The 24,398-nt window shown below is 43.5% G+C and overlaps 1 protein-coding gene across 2 annotated transcripts in view; it reads left to right on the top strand.

Annotated features, from left to right (window-relative positions):
* The first annotated feature begins 16,538 nt into the window (after window positions 1-16,538).
* ST3GAL3 (ST3 beta-galactoside alpha-2,3-sialyltransferase 3) overlaps window positions 16,539-24,398 on the top strand; it is a 251,254-nt gene continuing 243,394 nt past the window's right edge. For both annotated transcript variants that reach the window (XM_070745047.1, XM_070745046.1), the window contains exon 1: window positions 16,539-16,669. The gene's annotated coding sequence lies outside the window, so the exon portion shown is untranslated. The remainder of the gene's footprint in view (window positions 16,670-24,398) is intronic.

Raw genomic sequence — 24,398 nt, 5'->3', positions numbered from 1 at the left:
TTAGGGTTAGGGTTTGTTCTGTTCTGTTCTGTTCTGTTCTGTTTTTTTATTTAGGGTTAGGGTTAGGGTTAGGGTTAGGGTTACGAAGTCAAGTCGGGTTCTGGTTCTGGTTCTGGTTCTGGTTCTGGTTCTGGTTCTGGTTCTGGTTCTGGTTCGGGTTCGGGTTCGGGTAAAGTCAAGTCGGGTTCTGGTTCTGGTTCTGGTTCTGGATCCGGTTCCGGTTCCGGTTCTGGATCCGGTTCCAGTTCCGGTTCCGGTTCCGGTTTCTAGTTCCGGGTTAGGGTTAGGGTTAGGGTTCGGGTTTCGGGTTAGCGTTCGGGTTAGGGTTAGGGTTAGGGTTATCGTTAAGTTAAGTCAAGGGTTAGGGTTAGAGTTAGGGTTAGGGTTAGGGTTAGGGTTAGGGTTAGGGTTAGGGTTAGGGTTCGGGTTAGGGTTAGGGTTAGGGTTAAGGTTAGGGTTAGGGTTAGGGTTACGAAGTGAAGTCTGGTTCTGGTTCCGGTTCCGGTTCCGGTTCCGGGTCAGGGTCAGGGTCAGGGTCAGGGTCAGGGTCAGGGTTTGTTCTGTTCTGTTCTGTTCTGTTCTGTTTTTAGTTAGGGTTAGGCTTATGCTTAGGCTTATGCTTAGGCTTAGGGTTAGGGTTAGGGTTAGGATTAGGGTTAGGGTTAGGGTTAGGGTTAAGTTAAGTCAAGTACGGTTAGGGTTAGGGTTAGGGTTAGGGTTAGGGTTAGGGTTAGGGTTAGGGTTATCGTTAAGTTAAGTCAAGTCAAGTACGGTTAGGGTTAGGGTTAGGGTTAGGGTTAGGGTTAGGGTTAGGGTTAGGGTTAGGGTTAGGGTTACGAAGTGAAGTCTGGTTCCGGTCCCGGTCCCGGTCCCGGTCCCGGTTCCGGTTCCGGTTCCGGTTCCGGTTCCGGTTCCGGGTTAGGGTTAGGGTTAGGGTTAGGGTTTGTTCTGTTCTGTTCTGTTCTGTTCTGTTCTGTTTTTTAGTTAGGCTTAGGCTTAGGCTTAGGCTTAGGCTTAGGCTTAGGCTTAGGTTTAGGCTTATGCTTAGGCTTAGGCTTAGGGTTAGGGTTCGGGTTAGGATTAGGGTTATCGTTAGGGTTAGGGTTAGGGTTAGGGTTAGGGTTACGAAGTGAAGTCTGGTTCTGGTTCTGGTTTCGGTTCCGGTTCCGGTTCCGGGTTCAGGGTTAGGGTTAGGGTTAGGGTTAGGGTTAGGGTTTGTTCTGTTCTGTTCTGTTCTGTTCTGTTCTGTTTTTTATTTAGGGTTAGGGTTAGGGTTAGGGTTAGGGTTAGGGTTAGGGTTAGGGTTAGGGTTAGGGTTAGGGTTAGGGTTAGGGTTAGGGTTAGGGTTAAGTTAAGTCAAGTACGGTTAGGGTTAGGGTTAGGGTTAGGGTTAGGGTTAGGGTTAGGGTTATCGTTAAGTTAAGTCAAGTCAAGTACGGTTAGGGTTAGGGTTAGGGTTAGGGTTAGGGTTAGGGTTAGGGTTAGGGTTAGGGTTAGGGTTAGGGTTAGGGTTAGGAAGTGAAGTCTGGTTCTGGTTCTGGTTCCGGTTCTGGTTCCGGTTCCGGTTCCGGTTCCGGTTCCGGGTTCAGGGTTAGGGTTAGGTTAGGGTTAGGGTTAGGGTTAGGGTTAGGGTTAGGGTTAGGTTTTGTTCTGTTCTGTTCTGTTCTGTTTTTTATTTAGGGTTAGGGTTAGGGTTAGGGTTAGGGTTAGGGTTAGGGTTAGGGTTAGGGTTAGGGTTAGGGTTAGGGTTAGGGTTAGGGTTATCGTTAGGGTTAGGGTTAGGGTTAGGGTTAGGGTTAGGGTTAGGGTTAGGGTTACGAAGTGAAGTCTGGTTCTGGTTCTGGTTCTGGTTCCGGTTCCGGTTCCGGTTCCGGTTCCGGGTTCCGGGTTCAGGGTTAGGGTTAGGGTTAGGGTTAGGGTTAGGGTTAGGGTTTGTTCTGTTCTGTTCTGTTCTGTTCTGTTTTTTTATTTAGGGTTAGGGTTAGGGTTAGGGTTAGGGTTAGGGTTACGAAGTCAAGTCGGGTTCTGGTTCTGGTTCTGGTTCTGGTTCTGGTTCTGGTTCTGGTTCTGGTTCTGGTTCGGGTAAAGTCAAGTCGGGTTCTGGTTCTGGTTCTGGTTCTGGATCCGGTTCCGGTTCCGGATCCGGTTCCAGTTCCGGTTCCGGTTCCGGTTTCTAGTTCCGGGTTAGAGTTAGGGTTAGGGTTAGGGTTCGGGTTTCGGGTTAGGGTTCGGGTTAGGGTTAGGGTTAGGGTTATCGTTAAGTTAAGTCAAGGGTTAGGGTTAGGGTTAGGGTTAGGGTTAGGGTTAGGGTTAGGGTTAGGGTTAGGGTTCGGGTTAGGGTTAGGGTTAGGGTTAGGGTTAGGGTTAAGGTTAGGGTTAGGGTTACGAAGTGAAGTCTGGTTCTGGTTCCGGTGCCGGTTCCGGTTCCGGTTCCGGGTCAGGGTCAGGGTCAGGGTCAGGGTCAGGGTTTGTTCTGTTCTGTTCTGTTCTGTTTTTAGTTAGGGTTAGGCTTATGCTTAGGCTTATGCTTAGGCTTAGGCTTAGGGTTAGGATTAGGGTTAGGGTTAGGGTTAGGGTTAAGTTAAGTCAAGTACGGTTAGGGTTAGGGTTAGGGTTAGGGTTAGGGTTAGGGTTAGGGTTAGGGTTAGGGTTATCGTTAAGTTAAGTCAAGTCAAGTACGGTTAGGGTTAGGGTTAGGGTTAGGGTTAGGGTTAGGGTTAGGGTTAGGGTTAGGGTTAGGGTTAGGGTTAGGGTTACGAAGTGAAGTCTGGTTCTGGTTCTGGTTCTGGTTCTGGTTCTGGTTCTGGTTCTGGTTCCGGTTCCGGTTCCGGTTCCGGGTTAGGGTTTGTTCTGTTCTGTTCTGTTCTGTTCTGTTTTTTAGTTAGGGTTAGGGTTAGGGTTAGGGTTAGGGTTAGGGTTAGGGTTAGGGTTAGGGTTAGGGTTAGGGTTAGGGTTAGGGTTAGGGTTAGGGTTAGGGTTAGGGTTAGGGTTAGGGTTAGGGTTAGGGTTAGGGTTAGGGTTAGGGTTAGGGTTAGGGATAGGGTTATCGTTAGGGTTAGGGTTAGGGTTAGGGTTAGGGTTACGAAGTGAAGTCTGGTTCTGGTTCTGGTTCCGGTTCCGGTTCCGGTTCCGGGTTCCGGGTTCAGGGTTAGGGTTAGGGTTAGGGTTACGGTTAGGGTTAGGGTTAGGGTTAGGGTTAGGGTTAGGGTTAGGGTTAGGGATAGGGTTTGTTCTGTTCTGTTCTGTTCTGTTCTGTTTTTTTATTTAGGGTTAGGGTTAGGGTTAGGGTTAGGGTTAGGGTTAGGGTTAGGGTTAGGGTTCGGGTTAGTGTTAGTGTTAGGGTTAGGGTTAGGGTTAGGGTTATCGTTAAGTTAAGTCAAGTCAAGTACGGTTAGGGTTAGGGTTAGGGTTAGGGTTAGGGTTAGGGTTAGGGTTAGGGTTAGGGTTAGGGTTAGGGTTACGAAGTGAAGTCTGGTTCCGGTCCCGGTCCCGGTCCCGGTCCCGGTCCCGGTCCCGGTCCCGGTCCCGGTTCCGGGTTAGGGTTAGGGTTAGGGTTTGTTCTGTTCTGTTCTGTTCTGTTTTTTAGTTAGGCTTAGGCTTAGGCTTAGGCTTAGGCTTAGGCTTAGGCTTAGGTTTAGGCTTATGCTTAGGCTTAGGCTTAGGGTTAGGGTTAGGGTTAGGATTAGGGTTATCGTTAGGGTTAGGGTTAGGGTTAGGGTTAGGGTTACGAAGTGAAGTCTGGTTCTGGTTCTGGTTTCGGTTCCGGTTCCGGTTCCGGTTCCGGGTTCAGGGTTAGGGTTAGGGTTAGGGTTAGGGTTAGGGTTTGTTCTGTTCTGTTCTGTTCTGTTTTTTATTTAGGGTTAGGGTTAGGGTTAGGGTTAGGGTTAGGGTTAGGGTTAGGGTTAGGGTTAGGGTTAGGGTTAGGGTTAGGGTTAGGGTTAGGGTTAAGTTAAGTCAAGTACGGTTAGGGTTAGGGTTAGGGTTAGGGTTAGGGTTAGGGTTAGGGTTATCGTTAAGTTAAGTCAAGTCAAGTACGGTTAGGGTTAGGGTTAGGGTTAGGGTTAGGGTTAGGGTTAGGGTTAGGGTTAGGGTTAGGGTTAGGGTTACGAAGTGAAGTCTGGTTCTGGTTCCGGTTCCGGTTCCGGTTCCGGTTCCGGTTCCGGGTTCAGGGTTCAGGGTTAGGTTAGGGTTAGGGTTAGGGTTAGGGTTAGGGTTTGTTCTGTTCTGTTCTGTTTTTTATTTAGGGTTAGGGTTAGGGTTAGGGTTAGGGTTAGGGTTAGGGTTAGGGTTAGGGTTAGGGTTAGGGTTAGGGTTAGGGTTAGGGTTATCGTTAGGGTTAGGGTTAGGGTTAGGGTTAGGGTTACGAAGTGAAGTCTGGTTCTGGTTCTGGTTCTGGTTCTGGTTCTGGTTCTGGTTCCGGTTCCGGTTCCGGTTCCGGGTTCCGGGTTCAGGGTTAGGGTTAGGGTTAGGGTTAGGGTTAGGGTTTGTTCTGTTCTGTTCTGTTCTGTTCTGTTTTTTTATTTAGGGTTAGGGTTAGGGTTAGGGTTAGGGTTAGGGTTACGAAGTCAAGTCGGGTTCTGGTTCTGGTTCTGGTTCTGGTTCTGGTTCTGGTTCGGGTTCGGGTAAAGTCAAGTCGGGTTCTGGTTCTGGTTCTGGTTCTGGATCCGGTTCCGGTTCCGGTTCTGGATCCGGTTCCAGTTCCGGTTCCGGTTCCGGTTCCGGTTTCTAGTTCCGGGTTAGGGTTAGGGTTAGGGTTCGGGTTTCGGGTTAGGGTTCGGGTTAGGGTTAGGGTTAGGGTTATCGTTAAGTTAAGTCAAGGGTTAGGGTTAGGGTTAGGGTTAGGGTTAGGGTTAGGGTTAGGGTTAGGGTTAGGGTTAGGGTTCGGGTTAGGGTTAGGGTTAGGGTTAAGGTTAGGGTTAGGGTTAGGGTTACGAAGTGAAGTCTGGTTCTGGTTCCGGTTCCGGTTCCGGTTCCGGTTCCGGTTCCGGGTCAGGGTCAGGGTTTGTTCTGTTCTGTTCTGTTCTGTTCTGTTTTTAGTTAGGGTTAGGCTTATGCTTAGGCTTATGCTTAGGCTTAGGGTTAGGGTTAGGGTTAGGATTAGGGTTAGGGTTATCGTTCGGGTTAGGGTTAGGGTTAGGGTTAGGGTTACGAAGTGAAGTCTGGTTCTGGTTCTGGTTCCGGTTCCGGTTCCGGTTCCGGGTTCAGGGTTAGGGTTAGGTTAGGGTTAGGGTTAGGGTTAGGGTTAGGGTTAGGGTTTGTTCTGTTCTGTTCTGTTCTGTTTTTTATTTAGGGTTAGGGTTAGGGTTAGGGTTAGGGTTAGGGTTAGGGTTAGGGTTAGGGTTAGGGTTAGGGTTTGTTCTGTTCTGTTCTGTTCTGTTCTGTTTTTTTATTTAGGGTTAGGGTTAGGGTTAGGGTTAGGGTTAGGGTTAGGGTTAGGAAGTCAAGTCGGGTTCTGGTTCTGGTTCTGGTTCTGGTTCCGGTTCCGGTTCCGGTTCCGGTTTCCAGTTCCGGGTTAGGGTTAGGGTTAGGGTTCGGGGTTCGGGTTAGGGTTCGGGTTAGGGTTAGGGTTAGGGTTATCGTTAGGGTTAGGGTTAGGGTTAGGGTTAGGGTTACGAAGTGAAGTCTGGTTCTGGTTCTGGTTCTGGTTCCGGTTCCGGTTCCGGTTCCGGGTTAGGGTGAGGGTTAGGGTTAGGGTTAGGGTTATCGTTAAGTTAAGTCAAGTCAAGTACGGTTAGGGTTAGGGTTAGGGTTAGGGTTAGGGTTAGGGTTACGAAGTGAAGTCTGGTTCTGGTTCTGGTTCTGGTTCTGGTTCTGGTTCCGGTTCCGGGTTAGGGTTAGGGTTTGTTCTGTTCTGTTCTGTTCTGTTTTTTAGTTAGGGGTAGGGTTAGGGTTAGGGTTAGGGTTAGGGTTATCGTTAGGGTTAGGGTTAGGGTTAGGGTTAGGGTTATGGTTAGGGTTAGGGTTAGGGTTAGGGTTAGGGTTAGGGTTACGAAGTGAAGGGTTAGGGTTAGGGTTAGGGTTAGGGTTAGGGTTCGGGTTAGGGTTCGGGTTAGGGTTCGGGTTAGGGTTAGGGTTAGGATTAGGGTTATCGTTAAGTTAAGTCAAGTCAAGTACGGTTAGGGTTAGGGTTAGGGTTAGGGTTCGGGTTAGGGTTCGGGTTAGGGTTAGGAAGTCAAGTCGGGTTCTGGTTCTGGTTCTGGTTCTGGTTCGGGTTCGGGTTCGGATTAAGTCAAGTCGGGTTCTGGTTCTGGTTCTGGTTCTGGTTCCGGTTCCGGTTTCTAGTTCCGGGTTAGGGTTAGGGTTACGGTTAGGGTTAGGGTTCGGGTTTCGGGTTCGGGTTTCGGGTTAGGGTTCGGGTTAGGGTTAAGTCAAGTCAAGTACGGTTAGGGTTAAGGTTAGGGTTAGGGTTAGGGTTAGGGTTATCATTAAGTTAAGTCAAGTCAAGTACGGTTAGGGTTAGGGTTAGGGTTAGGGTTAGGGTTCGGGTTAGGGTTATCGTTAAGTTAAGTCAAGTCAAGTACGGTTAGGGTTAGGGTTAGGGTTAGGGTTAGGGTTCTGGTTCTGGTTCTGGTTCTGGTTCGGGTTAAGTCAAGTCGGGTTCTGGTTCTGGTTCTGGTTCCGGTTCCGGTTTCTGGTTCCGGGTTAGGGTTAGGGTTTGTTCTGTTCTGTTGTGTTTTTTTAATTTAGGGTTAGGGTTAGGGTTAGGGTTAGGTTTAGGGTTACGGTTTAGGGTTACGGTTAGTGTTCGGGTTCGGGTTCGGGTTCGGGTTAGGTTTAGGGTTACGGTTAGGGTTCGGGTTCGGGTTCGGCTTAGTCTTAGTCTTAGTCTTAGGCTTAGTCTTACGCTTTGGCTTAGGCTTAGGCTTAGGGTTATGGTTAGGGTTACGGTTAGGGTTAGGGTTAGTTTTAGGGTTAGGGTTAGGGTTATCGTTACGTTTTAGGGTTAGGGTTAGGGTTAGGGTTATCGTTACGTTAAGTCAATAGTACTTTTTAACAGAGCCAGCCTATTGCCCTCACAATCCGGGTCCTCATTTTACCCACCTCGGAAAGATGGAAGGCTGAGTCAACCTTGATCCGGTGATGAGATTTGAACCGCTGACCTGCAGATCTACAGTCAGCTTCAGTGGCTTGCAGTACAGATCATATTAAGGACAGGCCCCATGCCATTTGGACTTCATAGCTAATGACTAGCACCTTGAATTGGCCCCAGAACCATACTGACCACCAGTGCAGTTAGCAGAGCAGAGGAGTTCCATGGGCAATTATACCCAGTTATGCCATCACTGCCTATGTTACTGCATTCTGGTCCTGGATCATTTGGAGCTTCCAGGGTAGTTTTATGTAGATGCATTGCAGTAGTTAAGCCGTGCAACTGACCCTCATTTGGAAGAGGCCCTCAGTTTAGGAGAAGATGCAACTAGCATATTAAATGAAACTGCAAAGGTCTCCCTAGCTGCCATCTTTTCACTGAGCAAGAACTCTGTGTCCAGGAAGCCTTTCCCCTCCCTCAGTGGATTTGCAGAGATCCTATTTCAAGATTTACTGCATTACACAAGCTGGGTTTATATGAAGCCTTTCAGCACAAAGATACCTGAGAACATGTTACAGCATTTCTAAAGGCACCAAACACAAGCTAACAAATTACAAGCTTGCTGCTCTCTGACTTAAGTATCCAGATAATTGTTTCCCTCACCTTTTAGATGGAAGCAGGTCATGCCTTTATCCCTGGCCTTTTTATTGCCAAACTGTAAACACACACTTATCCAACAGGAAAAGGTATGAGTAGCAGGATTACTAGAGCAACTGACTAATCGGTTTTCAGATCAATTGGGCAGGACTTTTAACAGTGGTGGGATTCAAACATTTTTACTACCAGGTCTGCAGGCGTGGCTTGGTGGGCGTGGCTTGGCTTGGGAACTGTAGTACCGTATCATCAGCTCCTTGGGCAGTTTTAGCTTCCTGAGTTGGTGTAGAAAGAACATTCTTTGTTGTGCCCTTTTGATGATGCTTTTGATGTTAGGTGACCATTTTCGGTCTTGAAATATGCTTGAACCTTGAAATTTGAAGGTCTCCACTTTTGATACTGTAATCTAGTATTGTAAGAGGTGGTAGAATGGGAGGGTTTCTCCTAAAGTCTACCACCATTTCTACATTTTTGAGTGTCTTCAGTTCTAGTCTGAAGATGTCACCTAGTTTGGATAATGGAACATCTGCATCAGTGGTGGGATTTCATTTTTTAAACTACTGGTTCTGTGGGCATAGCTTGGTGGGTGAAGGCAGGGGAAGGATACTGTAAAATCTCCTTTTCCACTCTACTCCAGGGGAAGGTAACTGCAAAATCCCCATTTCCTCCTGATCAGCTGGGATTCAGGAGGCATACAATAGATGGGGATGGGGCCAGTCAGAGGTGGTATTTACTAGTTCTCAACTACTCAAGGTTTTTGCTACTGGTTCTCCTGAACTGGTCAATGAGTACTTCAGCTTCAACCGCAACAACACAAGAGCACGCAACAAATTCAAACTTAATATTAATCGCTCCAAGCTTGACTGTAAAAAATATGACTTTAGCAATCGAGTTGTCGAAGCGTGGAACTCATTACCGGACTCAGTAGTGTCAATCCCTAACCCCCAACATTTCTCCCTTAGACTATCCACGATTGACCTCGCCAGGTTCCTAAGAGGTCAGTAAGGGACGTACATAAGTGCACTAGCCTGCCTTTCGTCCCCTGTCCAATTGTCTTTCCTTATCCCATATATCATATACTGTATCTTTTCTTCCTTTCATATATCTTCTCCTCTACTTTTATATCTTTTCTTTATATATAATACTTCATGTCTATCCTCTTCTATACGTATTGTGTATTGGATAAAATAAATAAATAAATAAAATAAAAATAAATATAGGACATACCTATATATAGGACATACCTATATGATGGGACATACCCTGTCCTGTTGTCTCTCCTATATCTCATATATCTTCTCTTCTATACCTATATCTTTTCCTGCTATTCTCTCATAGTTATATTTTACTCCTTTATTTTCTCCTCTATTCCCCCTTTAATACATTCTACCTGAACATATCCTCTATAACCCTCATTGTGTATTATTGTGTATTGGACAAAACAAATAAATAAAATAAAAATAAAAATAAACCTGCTGAAAACCATTTCTGGCCTGCAAGAAACCAACCAAGCTCAGAGAGCACCAAGAACTCCTCATTCAATCCCCTCATTGAACTTTATGCACCTTCAACAAAGACAAAACCATTCTATGCAAATCAACAGCTTTCCCCATCCTCATAAGTCAGTGTATTTTCCAAAAAAATATTCATTTTGGTTGGATTTGTTAAATGATGTATAAACTCTAGCTACTCAAAATGAAAGAAAATAAGAAAATAAAAACAATGTTAAGGCAGAACGGTGGAAACGTTACATCAGCAAGTTCATCAAAAATCAGCACTTTTCTCTTTTTTTGCAAATAAAAATATTGTTACCTTGCTGATGTGATAGTTATTTAGTCAGGCCCTTTCAAAGGGGTTGCAGATCTAAAGTCCAATTACTAGCAAGACGTCCTGGTTAAAATCATTTGATTAAGTACAAGTAGTTTGCTGAACTCAACAGTTGAGGCAAAAAACCTCAACTTATCACCAGATCTGATCAACTCCATATTTAGGTCAGCTGTTTGCAGCAAGGCAGCACTTAATGATGGGGTGACTTCCTTTTTGAACTTAAAATAGAAAAAGATGGTGTTGATACTGAAGGGAGACAAAAACGCCTTCATAGCATAAAACTTTAGAAAATGCCTTAAACACCTACTGAGGTTCTAGTGATTGTTCTGTCTGGGTTCCCCCAGATGCCAACACCAACTAAAAAGAGTAACCAGACACGCTGATAAAAAGCAAAGTCATTTTATATCTTTGAAAACAAACACAGATAACAAAAACTGTTCTTACAAACTGGAATGCTATGAGGCTTCACAGAAGAGTCACGACGGCCAGACAATACAACAGGCTTCTTGCTGGCACACACACCACTGTAGATAATAAAACCCACGCCTCCCCCAAGTTTTCAGCCTTCGAGGCCACAAGCCAGAATCAGAGACGCCAAGGATCGAAGCAAGGTCACAGGACTCCCAAAAGATAACTCTCCACAATACAGGAAGGGCGGGCCTGCCTTTTCAACCTTTCTGAGGAGAACCACACCCAAACCCAGCTGTTGCCTATTAGGGATGGAAATACCTGGCTAATTGTCCCCTTTGTTGTGCTGCCCTTCTCTGCCTCATATCTATGATGGCTTGTGCGTTCTCATCTAATGATTCCAGGCTACTCGCTGGGGAGAGCTCCCCCCCGGGGGTCTCAGGCTGTTCTCCCTCCTCCTCGTCCTGACATTCCTCTTCCCCGTCTGCCTGGTCCTCCTCCTCCTCCTGTTCCTCGTCCTCCCCCTCTGAGCATGGAGCCGGCAGAGTTCCAGCTGTTCCCTGAGGAGCCTCAGACTGAATCACAACAGTGATACTATCTGAATATAATTGTCTTCTGTTCTCTCCCAACTGGAATTCAGTTTGCATGTATCTTTTTGTTTTCTAAATGCCCAAATTAATGTCAAGCAAAAAATGCCTTTTATTAGCTTGGCTATACCCCAGCTTTTGGCTTTTTAAAAACATCCGATTCATTTATCTGTGTCTTTGCTATGGATTTTTGCTTTTAAATCTATTTTTCAAACAGCTATTATCACTATGATTTTCTTTTAATTCTCTTGGATTCTATTTCTTTTTTAACATCAAAAATATTCTGTTGACATTTATTCTGTGATCTTATCCATATCTGTTATGAAGCAAGTCCTGTTAAATGTCTATGGATGGATTCTCAATCATTCAGGATCAGGTCATAGTTGCCCCAAAGGTGTCTTCATAGGAAAATAAGAGAGAGATGTTGCCTCTTGAAAAATCAACTTTGGGACAATATTTTTTCCAGCTGGGGTTATTCAATCCCAGGAAGTTTTCAGAGACGATAAGGGTGGAGGTTTGCCACTATTACAAATAGGTATATAAGAGTACCAGGCAAAATCAGAACAAAAGAGAAGTTCTGGCAGAGATAGCTAGTTTTATATGTCAGCTTTGCAGAGCTGTATACTTCTTGTAAGTTGAGGAAGATGACAGCATATTCTGTGGTATTTACACAAGATGAAAGGGGATGTGTACTTTTTCAACTTTATAGCTGATGTAATACCTATTCTTTGTAATTAATACTATTCCCCTTCTTTAGCTTTTGACAGGAATCTTTTGTAACTTCTCCTTCTTATCCATATTCTTTGGCTAAAGCCTGGTCTGTTAAATGTATTATAGCTCATTTTGAACTGTTTGAAATTTATAGCTCATGTTTTCAGGGGTTTCCACAAGATATGGTTAAAGAAAAGTCAAGATGGTGGCCACAATGGTATGGTTTAGTTTAGCTGGTAGGTTATTTTTGACACATAGAAAACACAGGCTGTCATTTTCATATATATTTTTTACCATAACCTGTGGAGATACAGTGTTCCCTTGATTTTCGCGGGGGATGCGTTCCGAGACCGCCCGCGAAAGTCGAATTTCCGCGAAGTAGAAATGCGGAAGTAAATACACTATTTTTGGCTATGAACAGTATCACAAGCCTTCCCTTAACACTTTAAACCCCTAAACTGCAATTTCTCATTCCCTTAGCAACCATTTAGATTATTACTCACCATGTTTATTTATTAAAGTTTATTAAAAAAATATTTATTAAAGGCGGACGAAAGTTTGGCGATGACGTATGACGTCATTGGGCAGGAAAAACTGTGGTATAGCGAAAAAACCGCAAAGTATTTTTTAATTAATATTTTTGAAAAAACGTGGTATAGCCGTTTCGTGAAGTTCGAACTTGCGAAAATCGAGGGACCACTGTACTTGCTTATTTTCTTCATGTACTCCCTTTAAACTTTGTTCATCAGGCTCCATTCTATTGCTTCCACTGAATCGTTTTCTCTGTTGTCTTTGTGTTTTTATCTTCTTGGGAAGAACTCAATTTTATATACATTAACTATTTTGCTCAAATCTGTGGTACTTATCTTCTGATACCTGTTTATACACAGCTGGTATTTCTGATAGGCACTCTAAAAATATTACTTTGTTTTGCAATAAACAGCATTTGACAGATCACATGGTGATACCACGAAACATGGCACCTTTCTTGCCTCTGTTTCGATTTGGTGTTATTAAAAGTGGAGATTCAAAACAACCCCTGTTCAATCAGTAGTAGGCCATTTCACAAGGAAACATGCAGTTGGACCAAGCAGTACATTTTTGCAGGCAACTGAAGAGGGCAAAAGAGGATATACTGGAAATTTTCGTAGAAACAAGACAATCAGTGTTGTAGTCAGAAGGTTGAACTAACCACATCTAACTTTTCTGTCCTCCCAGTGTCTTCCAGATACAGGCAGTCCTTCACTTAAGTACATATTGGTAGTATACAAAGATATAACAATGTTTATATACATAATAGTACTAATAATAGAGAAACATTAGGATAGGGGACGGAAGGTACTCTGCTGCACTTATGCCCTTACTGACCTCTTAGGAAACAGGAGGAGAGGTCAGGAGAGGTCAACAGTGGATAGTTTAAGGCCGTGATGGCGAACCTGTGGCACAGATATGGCCTACGGAGCCATATCTGCCGGCAGGCAAGCCATTTCCCTAGCTCAGCACCAATGGGCCTGTGTGTGCCAGCCAGCTGATTTTCGGCTCAGCCAGAGGCTCTGGGAGGGCATTTTCAGCTTCCAGAGAGTCTCCTGGAGGATGGTGGAGGGCCTTTTTTGCCTCTGGAGCTTGGAGAGGGTGAAAAACAGGCCTACCAGGCCCACCAGAGTTTGGGAAATGGACTGTTTCAGGCCTCCAGAGGGCCTGGGGGGGGGCAGGAGAGGTCATTTTCTCCATCCCCAGGCATTGAATTATAAGTGTGGACACTCGTGCATGCATAATAGCACAATCACACCCGCTTTTGGCACCCCAGGAAGAAAAGGTTCACCATCACTGGTCTAAGGACAAAGTTTTGGGGTTTAGGTGATGATGCTATAGTCAGATATTGAGTTTCGTGCATTAACTACTTGGTTAGGGTTTATTTTAGTTTGCTGAATCAACACAACCTTGCGGCTCAGAAATGAGATTATCAGACGTGTTCCTTCTAAGATGCAGTCCCCCCCCCCAAGAGAAGTTGCCAAACACGAGAGTCCCACGCCCATCTCCAGTTTCAATCCAAATTAAATTCATAGCCCTAAACCCAAGATAGGCAAAGTTATAGTTATAGTTTATTAGATTTGTATGCCGCCCCTCTCCAAAGACTTGGGGCGGCTCAGAACATAATAGTGATACAATATATTACAAATCTAATAGTAGAAATTAAATCAGTTTAAAAACATTAATACATAATAAAATCCCTAACTATACAATCATACACATTGAACCTAATCCATCATACAGGGAGGCCGAAAACATAATAAAAAGGGGGAGAAGAGGGTAATTATCCCCACGCCTGGCGACAAAGGTGGGTCTTCAGAGTTGGCTCTTCTGGGATTTAAACTCCCAGAATTCCTGAGCTAGCATGATTGGCTCAGGAATTCTGGGAGTTGAAGTCCGCATGTCATAGAAGAGCCAACTTTGCCTACCCCTGCCCTAAACCAAACATTTTGAGGCGCTCCCAATTCTCGAAGACAAACCTTTATCTTCCTTATAGAACTACCTTGCCGACACCTGCAGGTTGGCAATCTTTGGCTTTGGCAAGGGGAAAAAAAAAAACGTTGCTGCACGCCCAGAGACGTTTTCAAGCTTGCATTTTGTCTTCATTTATTCTTTTTTTAAAAAAAAATATGGTACGTTCCGACTACGATAGAGGAGCTGGTGTTTTTTTTTTTTTACTGCGAGAGGACTAGCGGCTGGCGATCTTTCCTCACTCGAAGTTCCGTTATCGTATCTCGGCGCCACCTTAACTCCTCCGTATAGGGTGCTTTCATCGGGGAGCTAATTTTGCTTTTTTTCCAGATCCGGTGAATCAAGAATGACCTCGGCTCCCCACCCCTGGAAGCCTTGGAGAGAATGAACGGAGCCATTTATACGAGACGGGAAACGACGCGCCTGATTTTCCCGGCATCTCTATGACTCTTTGGAAGCGGGATCTGCAAAACTTAAGGAGGATGGAGGGTGAAATGAGAAGGTGTCAAAAAAATCACAGCACACAGAACGTTGAGTGATAGGATCCGGGATCCAGGAGATCACAGATTACAGCGGATGGAATGGATGCTTAAAAGAAAGGGGCGCGGCTATTTTTCTATTACTACTATTATTAATAATATTAATAGTAATAATATTAATTAATAATTAATTAAATCAATTAACAATTAATTAATTAAATCAATTAATAATTAATAATATTAATAAATAATAATAATCTAATTCTATTACTATTTTTTATTACTATTATTAAGGGGCGTGCATAAGTGCACCTTTGTGCCTACCGTTCCTGTCCTAATGTGTTTTTATCTTTTCTATCTCTATCTTTTCTAACATACTACAATACAATACTATATTTGTATGTCAAATAAATAAATAAAAATAAATAAATAAATAAAATACGTTATTTTTGAACCATTGCTCCAATATTGCTTTGTGTATTCCATCATAGACACACACTACCTGCATTTTCTGCTGTTTTTGAAGTCTCTTAAAGTATGAACTAAAAAAGATTCTGAATATCTAATGTGGGGGGGTATATTTAAGACTGGAGGAATATCTATGCTTACTATTAAGTAATAAATTTACTACTTTAATTTTAAATTTAATTTTAAATTTAAGTAGTAAATTTACTGATCTAAGAGGTCAGTAAAGGGGCGTGCATAAGTGCACCAGTGTGCCTTCCGTCCCCTGTTGTAATGTTTCTTTTTTTTACTAGTATCATGTACAGTATATAAATATTGTTATATCTTTGTATACCACCAATACCTATTTGACAAAACAAATAAAAATAAATTAAAAAATTACTATTAAATTGTGTCTTTTAAAAGATGTGGCAATCGTATGGTTTGATCTGATGAGCCAAGAAGGTGGAGAATGTTAAAAAAAAAACTACTGTGCTGATACTTTTTAAAGTAGATTTATGAGTATATGACATCAGGGATCTGTGGAGAGATGCTGTTTCCAGCCCCAATTAAGTCACCTGTGGCTGCACTTTCAGTTCCTAATCCTGGAGTAACTTCCTTGTCTACAAATGCCCTTTACACTCCTGGTTCTCTTTGTCAGAGACATCATGCTCTAATCTAGTGTTTCCCAACCTTGGCATCTTGAAGATATCTGGACTTCAAGTCCCAGAAGTCGGATGACAGCATTGGCAGTATTTGCACAATAAGTAACTAAGCCTTTTGTATCCTCATAATGTACTGGCTCAGTTTGCAGGAAACCCTTCAGTTATAAGCTAAAAGCTACAATTTCAGTAGCAAAATCCAGATGGGAGCGTTTAACATATTAAACCATGGTTGTTAAACATGGATAAACTCATTATTCTTAATGGAGTCACCTATTGATATTATTTGAAGAGGTAACACCATACACTGAGGATGCTACCTAATTGGGTAATGAAACGTCTGGAAGAAAACAGCCAAGCTCAAAGGGTACCATGGCCACCCAAGTTACTCTGGCTGGCACTAGAGCATTCATAGAATAGAATAGAGTAGAATAGAATAGAATAGAATTCTTAATGGGCCAAGTGTGATTGGACACACAAGGAATTTGTCTTTGATGGGTATGCTTTCAATCTACATAAAATAAAATATACATTTGCAAGAATCATGAGGTACAACACTTAATGATAGCCATAGGGGTCGAATAAGCAATGAGGAAACAATATTAATAAAAATTTTAAGGACACAAGCAACACGTTACAGTCATGCAGTCCTAACAGAGGAGATGCAAAGCATAATTTGACCTTGAAGATCTATAGAATTCTTTATTGGCCAATTTGTCTTTGGTGCATAAGATGGAGGCATGTCAACGGCGCCTCCCTAATATGCCACACATCTATGTTAGATGCTGTATTTAAATAATAGGTTTGCCTTCAGAGGGTAGCAGCTTATAGCAATTCCCATTAGAGCAGAAGGGTTGAGATCTGAGATTCCAATCCAGACTTATGCCGTCCTACACTATGTCGCAATTGGCTAAAAAAAAATGCAATTTAATGCCCAGTCCAGGACTGAAAGGAACGTCGGGGGGGGAGAGAAAATGTGGCCAACTCATTGGACGTCCCGTAGCCCATTCCGCTCCTCGTCTCCATTGATTGGGCAGCCGCGCGCCTTCTTGGTACGCTTGAGTTTGGGGAGGGGAGGGGGGGAGAAAGAGCCCTTCTCGTGTCTGATTGGACCGCGTGAATCCCACCGCTCTTCCCGCAAACGTGGGGCTTGCCGCGGAGAGCGCCCCTCGCCCTCCTTCCATTGGCCGTCGGGAGATCCGCCTTGCTGTGTGATTGGCGAGCGACCCCTTTTGCCCTAGAGGCCGGCGAGGGCGGCCGCCACCGCCGCCGACCGCTGCTCTCGTCCGGCCCGGCATGGCGGGTTGCAAGGCGTCCAGAACTCGAGCCCGCAGGAAAGGTGGCCGGAATCGGCCCGCTACTCTGGTGAGCGAGGGAGCGCGGAGGAGGGATGCGATCTCAAAAGAAGGAAGAAGTGAGAGAGGTGCTTTGCTTCTGCGTCCTTCTGCCTCTTCACCCCCCTTCCTTTTAATGGTCAGATGCTGAGATTTTTCGCGGTTGCGCTTCCTGGCCTGTTTCTCCTTCCTAAAAAAAACTTGCTGTCCTGCCAGGGCCCTGAAGATCCCTGCCTGCCTTCAGAATAGATCCCTTTCGGCCTCCTCTGCCCCGCCTCGGTTATTCAGATGGTCTGTAGTTCAACCTCGTTGCCATTTGGCGAGATGCGGTGCCCTTGTCATCCCAGTTGCCTGGCGCTTCATTTCGCCTTTCCATCCAGGATGGGGTCCCGATTTCATCAGGCTGTTTTTATTTTATTTTATTCTATTTTATTCTGTTCTTTCTATTTATCTAACTATTCTATTCTTTCTTTCTATCTATATCTATCTGTATCTATCTATCTTCTATCTATCTATCATCTCTGTCTGTCTGTCTGTCTGTCTGTCTGTCTCTGTCTGTCTGTCTCTGTCTGTCTGTCTCTGTCTGTCTCTATCTATATCTATCTATCTATCTATCTATCTATCTATCTATCTATCTATCCATCCATCCATCCATCCATCCATCCATCCATCCATCTATCTATCAGATTTCTATGCTGCCCTCACAGCAACTCAGGGCAACCTGCAATATTATAAATACAACAATATATAAAAGAAATCTAATTTACTTTTAAAAGACTTATACAGATTGCTAAAAGTGTTTAAAAAAAACCCATATACAAACATATACATTCATCAGATTCAGTCATTCATAATCTCGGCCGGAGACAATCTCATCACTCACGGCCCCCATGTCCGCTGGCAGAGGTGGGTTTTCAGAGCTTTACGAAAGACCAGGAGGGAGAGGGAGGTACGTATCTCTGGAGGGAGTTTGTTTCAGAGGGCTGTGGCCACCACAGAGAAGGCTCCTCTCCTAGGTCTCACCAGACGATATTGTCTGGCCAACGGGATCTGGAGAAGGCCGACTCGGTAGGACCTAACAGGCCACTGAGATACATGAGGCAGAAGATGGTCTTGAAGGTAGTATCCTGCTCACTCCATCAGCCATTCAAATTTATTTGTGGAACTGTGTATGTGTATGTGTTTGTTTGTTTAACCCACAGAGGTCTTGGAATTAATTGCTGGTTGGAATTGGTTGAGATTGACAGCTTGGAAGGAATAAAATGGGAGTGAAAGAAATGTCCATATTAAAGTGATGGTTTGCCTGAGACCCATTTTTTTTTCTTTTAAAAAGATGGTCGTTTCTTCTGAAGTAGCCAGAGGTGGATCCACTTTGATAGGATGTCATCTACTCATAATCCTCCAACTATTTGGCTCTAGCTGCCCGCATCACTCAATATTGTGCAATGTTTTGCTGAAATTCTTGGATTACAATATCTGGGGCGGTGCATTTATTTGGCTGTATTCTAAACTAGTATAGGGTATGTTGAAGTGAAGGAACAGGGAAAATGAGTGTCAGAATAGTGATTTATTTTGTTGATGTGTAAGATTTTCTCCATTTGTGTTTCCACCCCTTGGGTGAATTAGATTAGATTAGATTAGATTTATTGGATTTATATGCCGCCCCTCTCCGCAGACTTGGGGCGACTCACAACAATGGCAAAAACAGTACATAGTGACAAATCTAATAATTACCAATCTAATTACAGTTTTAGGTTAAAAAATTCATAAAAGCAACCCCAATATATATAAAAAACAAGCACACAATCAATCAAACAAACACCAAAACAACATGGGCAAGGGGGAGATGTTTCAATTCCCCCATGCCTGAGGGCAGAGGTGGGTTTTAAGGAGTTTACGAAAGGCAAGGAGGGTGGGGGCAATCCTAATCTCAGGGGGGAGCTGGTTCCAGAGGGTCGGAGCCACCACAGAGAAGGCTCTTCCCCTGGGTCCCACCAGACGACATTGTTTAGTCGACGGGACCCGAAGAAGGCCAACTCTGTGGGACCTAACCGGTCACTGGGATTCGTGCGACAGAAGGCGGTCCCGAAGATATTCTGGTCCCGAAGATTATTCTACTGAACTATCAGTATTTGCCTCCCTTAGTCAATAAAGAATTCTTTATAGAATTCTTTATTGGCTAAGTGTAATTGGACAGACAAGGAATTTGTCTTTGGTACATATACTCTCAGTATACATAAAAGATACATTTGTCAAGACTCCTAAGATGCAACACAACGATTGTCATAGGGTACAAATAAGCCATCAGGAAATCGTAAGGGTACGAGCAACAAGTTACAGTCATACAGTCATTAGTGGGAGGAGATGGGTGATAGGAATGATAAGAAGATTAATAGTAGTGCAGCCTTAGTGAATAGTTTGACAGTGTCTATAACTGAGTCGCCAAAGAAATTCTCCAGCTGCATTATTGAATGATCCCAAAGTGAAATAATGCCAATTTGAATTGTAAAGCAAGCTGTTTTGTTTAAAGAGCGAGGAGTAAAAGTCACTAGAGAATATGCAACACTATGTGATATTAAGAAGTAGAAACAGTTCAAACATTTATAGTCATTATTTCTACTCAGAGTGACATTTGTTCAGATGAAGATAATTTGACAGGAAACACATTGCTAAAAGAGTTTGGAATAGTTTTGGTCAGGGAGGATCCAGAAGGATCTGATCCTTTTCTTCTTCTAATAGAGTGTTTCCTTATGGGTTTCATCAACTTGTTCTAATTTTATAAAGGTTTGTGTAATCTCACTTGCATCATTGTTAAACACAATATGGAATATACATGGACACATACACTACAGTAGGGGTCACAAGCCAGTGGTCTATGGGTCACTGGTGGTCCATGAGAAAATTTTGGCGATCTGCAGAAAAATTATTTGCATTTTTTAATATTTCACTATTTTTTTTTTAAAAAATCATATTAGCGGTCTGCGGGATTGAAAATTATAAATGTAGTGGTTCCTGAGGTCTAAAAGGTTGGTGACCCCTGCACTAGAGTATGATGTCAGAAAAAGCTTTGTTTTCACATACTTATTTTTATAACTGAGGTGACGGGTTTTTTACAAAGCAGTTCAGACATTTAACCAGCTTGGTTTTGATGTCTTGTGGTTCAGCCAAATGCAATTGTATTTCTTGGGCCTATTTCCAATCATTTGTACTTCCTCCTGATGAATTTCCATAAATGGTCTAGGCTAGGCTGTAAATTCACTTTGAATTTACAAAGTGACTGTAGCCATTGTGTACACAAAAAAAAACCCCAGAGAGGCTTTGATAATAATAATATTATAATAATAAGTTAATTAGACTACCAAAATTAAATTTGGATACAATTTCTCTTAAAGAAAAACACCGCAAAATAGTAGAGAACTTGAAACTGGGATAATTACACACATCAATAAGTAGCACTTTATAAAGAGGAACAGGTTTCAGTTGCAAATTGATTTTGTTACTGTTTTTGGAATCTTGAGTTTACTTTGGATGCTGTCATGTGTATGGACTCCACATCTAAGCTAAGAGAAGTTTCGGGGATGCTATGACACACAGAGAACTTGTTTATTTAGTTATTTATTACACGTAATCCTCTATTTGCAACCACAATTGAGCACAAAATGTATGTTGCTATTTGTTAAGTGAGTTTTGCCTTGCTTTACAACCTTTCTTTCCCCAGCTGTTAAGGGAATCACTGTAGCTGTTAACTTAGTAACATGGTTCTTAAGTGAAAGTAGCTTCCATACTGACTTTGCTTGTCATATGGTTGCATAAGGTGATCCATGATGCCAGGACAATTTATCCCATTATAAATACCAGTGTGTTGCATCTGAATTTTGATCACAGGACTATAGGGACACTGCGATGGTCGTAGGTGTGAAAACCAACCATCAGTCACTTCCTTGACTGCAATTGTAACTTTTATTGGTCACTAAACAAACTGTTGTAAATTGAGGGCTACCTGAACTTCGATTTGTAGAATAGTCTATGTTGCAATTGTGACTCTTGGTGGTGAATTTAGAATTAAAATCAATGGAATAAAAACAGTATAACAGTAACACAAGGATAGTACAATTGCACTCAAAGGACAATCAAACCCAAACAGAATCACAATCATGTCAAGAAAAACCTCAGTCATGAGCTCATACAACCTATGTGGTTGGGGGAACTTACTGGTTTTCAAACAGTTGTGAAATGCCAGTAGGATTGGGGGCCAATCAAATCTCAGCATGGTGGTGGTTGGGTAGGGTTTTGAAAGGGAAGATGCTATGCCAAAGAATCTTGCTTGACTAATCTAAAAGACCACCAGAGTCTGTAAGTGTTTCTGTGGTACTATTTATTTACCAATAAATGTGTGGCTATGCACATGATTACATGTTCATATCACTACAAATATGCCCTATCCTTGGTAAACAATAAGGGATCTTGTACTTTTTATGTCTCTCTTGAAGAGCAAAACTGAACATATTGAGTACAAGATGAGTTAGTGTGTCCTCTTTGGCCTTTGAGTGAAGCAACAGAAATACTCTCCAATGGGCTGAAATGCTCTTGGTTTGCTCATGCCTGTCAGTCATCAGAGAGATGACCGCGAAGGCAGTGTGAGGCTCTGCCTACCTGCCCAAACGCCACCATTTGGGTTCTTTTGCCCTCTACACATGCGCAAAGGATTCTGTGTGTACACAGAGGATAAAAGAACCCAAATGGTGGAAGCCGGGCAGATGGGTGGAGCCTCAGGCCGCCTGGTTCTCGGATGACTGGCAGGCACGAGCAGACTGGGAACATTTCACCCCTGTTCTCCAACCATAATTTGCTAATTTAATACAAACAACATAATGGCTCAAGCAAGATAAGGTTGAAGACAAGTTAAGAATTGGCTTTTTCATTAACTCATGGACAAGATGAGGTTTTTAATACACGTAGTCCTTGACTTTAAACCATTATTTTACGACTGTTCATAGTTACAATGGCACTGAAAAAAGTGACTTACAAACTAATCCTCACAGTTACGACTGTCGCAGTTACGACCGTCACAATCATGTGATCAAAAGCTGGCATTTGGCAACCAGCATGTATTTATGATAGTCGCAGCATCCATGCCATATGATTGTCATTTACAGCCTTCTTCCAACAAGCAAAATCAATGGGAGAAACCAGATTTACTTCACAATCACATCATTCACTTAACAGTCATAGCAAAAAGTGTTGGGGAGAGTTTTGCACATGCGGAAGGTAACCCCACCAACTAGCCACAGTTCACAACTATACCTAATTGAAGTCTTCAGTGAAAAACACTGCAGCAGGCTTTCTTGTAAAAATATATATTACTTTTTTTCTTAGCAAAATGTTTCTCTAAAAAAACTATCACAATACTATCATACACTACTATTATATCCACCACTGCAACCACCCACTAAGCACTAAACCACCAACTCACTAACCACTCTAACAAACTATAACCACTATAACAAACCACTCTAACAAACTACCCAGCACAAACCACATCCATGCAAGGGTGTTACTCCTTATATATAGCTTACAGTCAATCAGGTTGCAGCACAATTAGCAAACCTATGATTCCATACTGATTATGGCTTACATCAGCCTTTCCTATGGTTACAGACCATTTTCTTGCATTGTAATATAGTGATACCTCGTCTTACGAACTTAATTGGTTCCGGGAGGAGGTTCGTAAGGTGAAAAGTTCGTAAGATGAAACAATGTTTCCCATTGGAAACAATGTAAAATCAATTAATGCATGCAAGCAAAAAAAAAAAATCGCAAAACGGTACTCTGCTGGGCGCCGCCGCCTGGCTGTCACCTTTTGAAACAGCCGGGCGCTTCTCGGCGTTCTCCCGAATGCCGAACCCGGAAGTTCGGCAAAGGTTTGGGGTTGGATTCGGGAGGCCGCCAAGAAGCGCCACCGCCTGGCTGTCACCTTCCAAAACAGCCAGGAGGGTTCTCAGCGTTCTCCCAAACGCCGAACCTGGAAGTTCGGCAAAAGTTCGGGTTTGGCGTTCAAGTTTGGGAGGCCACTGAGAAGCGCTGCCGCCCGGCTGTCACCTTTGTAGAAGAGCTGCGGAGCTGTCGGCCGGTCAGGAGGCTCAAACGGAGGTGGGGAATCCCAATAGGGAATTCCATGGGTGGAACTCTGACATCACGAAGACGTTCTTCCTGGAGTCCACATTTCGGCTGGCCAGGAAGGACGTCTCCGTGATGTCAAAGCTCCGCCCATGGAATTCCCTATTGGGATTGCCCACCTCTGTTTGAGCCTCCCGACTGGCCGACAGCTCCGCGGCTCTTCTGCGAAGGTGACAGCCTGGCGGTGGTGCTTCTCGGCGTTCTCCCAAACCCGAACCAGAACTTTTGCCAAACTTCCAGCTTCGGCGTTTGCGGCAGTGGGTTCATAAGGCGAAAAAGGTTTGTAAGAAAAGGCAAAAATTTTCTGAAACCCGGATTCGTATCTCGAAAAGTTCGTATGACGAGGGGTTCGTATCACGAGTTACCACTGTATTACCTCAAGAAATAAACTTGTTTCTGACAAAAAAGGTGGTAAACCTGGGCATAGCTCAACCATCTTGCTTAGCAACAGAAATTCCAGCCCTAATAGTAGCTGTATGCCAAGGACTATATTCTGCACTTGGAAAGTGAGGGGAGGAAATGCCACAAGACTTTGGCTGGAAAAGTAGGCGGAAACAAAACAATTAAATTTAAGAGGGAGAAATATAAAGTCATACATCTAGCTAAGGAAAACAAAAGGAACATGTACAGGATATGGAAGATCTGAGTCAAGAGCAGCACGCACACACTACTACACCCAGAACTTGGCTATAGTAGTTCCAACATGTTAGCCTTTGTAAATTTGCAATAATAAATAAAAGTGACTGGTTCTGCCAGTCCTTTAAAAAAACACTTAATAGAATGCTTTTGTCAGCTACTCCTATTTATTTAAACTAGCATTTCTTCAACTGTGATTGTGAATGTGGACAACTAATGTAGATGCTTGAAAGTGCCAAAAGCACACAATTAAATAAACAATAACCCCTTCCTGTTTTTGACAGCAGGAGCTTGGGAATCCACTTTTGTATGTTTCAGTAAATCGGGTGTTTTCAGAATCAATCCGTTATTAATTGGTGGGAATATTGTGTGATGGGTACTGAGGTGATGAGCAATTGAGTAAATGCAGGGATATGGGGCTGAGTTGGTGAATTGGCTCTTGTTTGGCCAACTGACTGGCAATGAATGCAGGGAGATGGCATGTTGGGGCAATAAATGGCCCTGGTCTAGCCAGTTAACTTTGGGTGAAATGGGGAGGCAGGGAGTTCCAGAGGATGCCAGTTTTGATTGGTGAAAATGGAAAAGCTGTGAGGGAATCACTTTGCAATTGTCAGATCGGAGTTTGAGAATCATTGATATAAATGGCTGAGGAGAGTATACATCAGTGATGGTGAACCTTTCTTGGTTTGTGTGCCAAAAGCAGCGGTGGGCTACAAGCCGGAACGCTAAATTGAGTTCTCCGCCGCGGCTTGTAAATTCTTGTGGGACCTGCGCGATTTTGCTGCTGCACCTGTGGAGGTAGCAAAATCGTGCATGGAGCCACCGATAAAACCTCGCTGAAACACGGGCGCAATTTTGCTACTTCCACAGGTGTAGCAGCAAAATCGTGCTGGTCCCGCAAGAACTTATGAGCCACGGTGGCGAGCACAATTTAGCGTTCCAGCTCA

This window comes from Erythrolamprus reginae, chromosome 3 (genome assembly GCF_031021105.1).
Source record: "Erythrolamprus reginae isolate rEryReg1 chromosome 3, rEryReg1.hap1, whole genome shotgun sequence".
Taxonomy (NCBI): Eukaryota; Metazoa; Chordata; class Lepidosauria; order Squamata; family Dipsadidae; genus Erythrolamprus; species Erythrolamprus reginae.
The sequence above is the reverse complement of the archived record's forward strand: the minus strand, read 5'-3'. Positions and strand labels throughout refer to the sequence as shown.